The sequence below is a fragment of the Trichechus manatus genome, unplaced genomic scaffold (assembly GCF_000243295.1).
Source record: "Trichechus manatus latirostris isolate Lorelei unplaced genomic scaffold, TriManLat1.0 scaffold00052, whole genome shotgun sequence".
NCBI classification, from domain to species: Eukaryota; Metazoa; Chordata; class Mammalia; order Sirenia; family Trichechidae; genus Trichechus; species Trichechus manatus.
The window spans coordinates 533,600-536,946 of record NW_004443988.1 but is presented as its reverse complement, the minus strand read 5'-3'; positions in this window follow the sequence as shown (position 1 = coordinate 536,946).

The following is a 3,347-nucleotide window of genomic DNA, read 5'->3' as shown; positions in this document are numbered from 1 at the left end:
TAATAACTGGCAGTTTGAATACTGAACCACAGTTATAACTTCTCAAGTGTAAGGCCCAAGTTTAAAACTGGCACATCCATTAATCTAGTTAGTACAATGGAAACGACGTACAACCACAATTGGATAGTGGCTTATCTTTTTATTGATGCTATAAAGCTTTCAATATCTACCCCACATTAACTCTTTTACTTAACTAAAAATCACAACTGTGTTTACCATTTTAAACTATATCTTAGTGGGGAGGCAGGTAATACTTTCACAGCTACTGAAACAATGCAGATGGCAAGTAATATTTTACTTTTTAAAGAATAAACATGTAAATTTGGTAAAAGTAAATCTAAAAAATCAAATAAAGTAGAGTTCTAGGCATCCAGCTCTCCGGGATAAATGTTTTTCACGAAAACAATGTCATTTCCCTTTCCATACAAAACCTGTTCATCCCTGTATTAGCTTTCTATTGCTATGTAGCAAATTTGATAGCTTAAAATGACATCCATTGATTAGCTCACATTTCTGTAGGTCAGAAGTCTGAAACAGTATGGCTGGGTTCTCTGCTCAGGGTATCATAAGCTAAAATCAGTCAGGCTGAGTTCTCATGTGGAAGCCCTGGAAAAAAATTCAATTCTAAGCTCATTCTTACTGTGAGCAAAATTCAGTTCCTTACAGTTGTAGGACGGAGGTCTTTGTTTCTTTGCTGGCTGCCAACTGGGAGTTGCTCTGAATTCCAAGGCACTATTTATGAGGAAATTAAAGATTTTTACAGACCTCTTTAGTCTGAAATTGATCAAACATGCAATCAAGACGCATTGATAATTACTGGTGATTAAAATGTGAAAGTTGGAAACGAAGCAGAGGGATCGGTAGTTGGAAAATATGGCCTTGTAATAGAAACAACACCAGAGGCCGCATAGCAGAATTTCGCAAGACCAATAACTTATTCATTGCAAATGTCTTTTTTCAGCACCATAAATGGTGACTATATACGTGGGTCTTACTGGATGAAAAACACAGGAATCAAGTAGACTACATCAGTGGAAAGAGATGGAGAAGCTCAATATCATCAGCCAGAAAAAGGCCAGGGGCCAAATCTGGAAGAGACAACCTATTGCTCATATGCAGGTTCAAGTTGAAGCTGAGGAAAATTAAAACAAGTCCACAAGAACCAGAATATGACCTTGAGTATATCTCACCTGAATTTGGAGACCATCTCAAGAATAGATGTGACACATTAAACATTAATGACCGAAGACCAGATGAGTTGTGGAATGACCTTGAGGACATCACATATGAAGAACACAAAAGGTAATTAAAAAACAGGAAAGAAAGTAAAGACCAAAATGGATGTCAGAAGAGATGCTGAAACTTGCTGTTGAACAAAGAATAGCTAAAGCAAATGGAAGAAATGATGAAGTAAAAGAGCTGAACAAAAGATTTCAAAGGGCGGCTGGAGAAGACAAAATAAAGTATTACAATGAAACGTGCAAAGACCTGGAGTTAGCAAACCAAAAGGGAGGAACACACTTGGCATTTCTCAAGGTGAAAGAGCTGAAGAAAAAATTCAAGCCTCCAGTTGCCACTTTGAAGGATTGTATGGGCAAAATATAGAACAATGCAGGAAGCATCGAAAGAAAATGGGAGGAATACACAATCATTGTACCAACAAGAATCAGTTGATGTTCAATCATTTCAGGAGGTAGCATATGATCAAAAACCAGTAGTATTGAAGGAAGAAGCCCAAGCTGCATTGAAGCATTGGCATAAAACAAGGCTTCAGGAAATGAAGAAATACCAATTGAGATATTTCAACAAACAGATGCAGCTCTGGAGGTGTTCCATTGTCTATGGAAAGAAATTTGGAAGATAGCTACCTGGCTAACCAACTGGAAGAGATCCATATTTGCACCCATTCCAAAGAAAGGTGATCCAACAGAATGTGGACATTTTCAAACAATATCATTAATATCACAAGCAAGAAAATTTTTGCTGAAGATCATTCAAAAACGGCTGTAGCAGTACATAGACAGGGAATTGCCAAAAAATTGGAAAAGGACATGGAAAGAGGGATATCATTGCTAATGTCAGATGGATCTTGGTTGAAAGCAGAGAATACCAGAAATATATTTACCTGTGTTTTATTGACTATGCAAAGATATTTGACTATGTGGATCATAACATATTATGGACAACATTATGAAGAATGGGAATCCAGAACACTTAATTGTGCTCATGCAGAACCTGTACATAGACAAAGAGGCAGTCATTGAACAGAACAAGGGGATACTGCTTGGTTTAAAGTCAGGAAAGGTATGCGTCAGGATCGTATCCTTTCACCATACTTATTCAATCTGTATGCTGAGCAAATAATCTGAGAAGCTGGACTGTATGAAGAAGAATGTGGCATCAAGACTGGTGGAAGTCTCATTAACAACCTGCGATGTGCACCAGGAAAACGGGTGGGAAATCTTGGATGCTGTCTTAGAATTTTCCCTACCACAGTCCCTCTCCTGAACTTAGAATTAATAAAAAAATAAAATACAGGACATGACCATCAAAATGCCAACCCCATCCATTTCTGATGAAGCCAATGAGAGAATGTGGTCTTAGGACGGTGACTAATTGGAAGTGCAATTACTCCCTCACCAAATTCTGCCAGTTTACTCTCCCCATCCCTGACATGATTTACAACTTCAGGCCTCCATGACAGAGGAAAACCCTTACTAGGTAAACTTAACTCATGCAAGGATATTACTATCAGAATACTCCTTTTCTACAGTCAGGCAGACAAGAGAGAGGGGTGCAGAAAGAAAAACATGAGAGTTGAAATTCAAACTCAGTTAGTTTGTTTTCAAAACTCACCAACTGGATAATATACTTCTCCTGTCCTGGGGAGGCATGTGTAAGAGGTAAGGAGAGATTATTTATTCCATGAGAAGTGCCCACAATGGATATATAAGACTAGGTAAACATCAGTCCCTCTCTTTCTCCCAACATTTGTCATGATCGTCCAGTCAGCACTCCTGTAAACTCACTAAAATATCCTCCTTCTGGATATTTACATGATAAAGTCCTGAATACTTTAATCGAATTTAGAACATAATCATTGAGGTATAACACATTTTTCAGGACTCTCTGATAGATATTGTAGGGAATACATAATTAAATGAAATAATAATTTTACTCTTTAAAAAAAATAGTAAGGGGACTCCGGCAAGATGGCGGTCTAGGCAGAAGCGCCACGCCGTCCCTCCACAACAAAGATCCAAAAAACTAAGCCAAACAGAGAATCAACAATCCTGAAACCCTAGAACATCAAATGAAGAGATAAAGAACTCAGCCGAACACCAAAC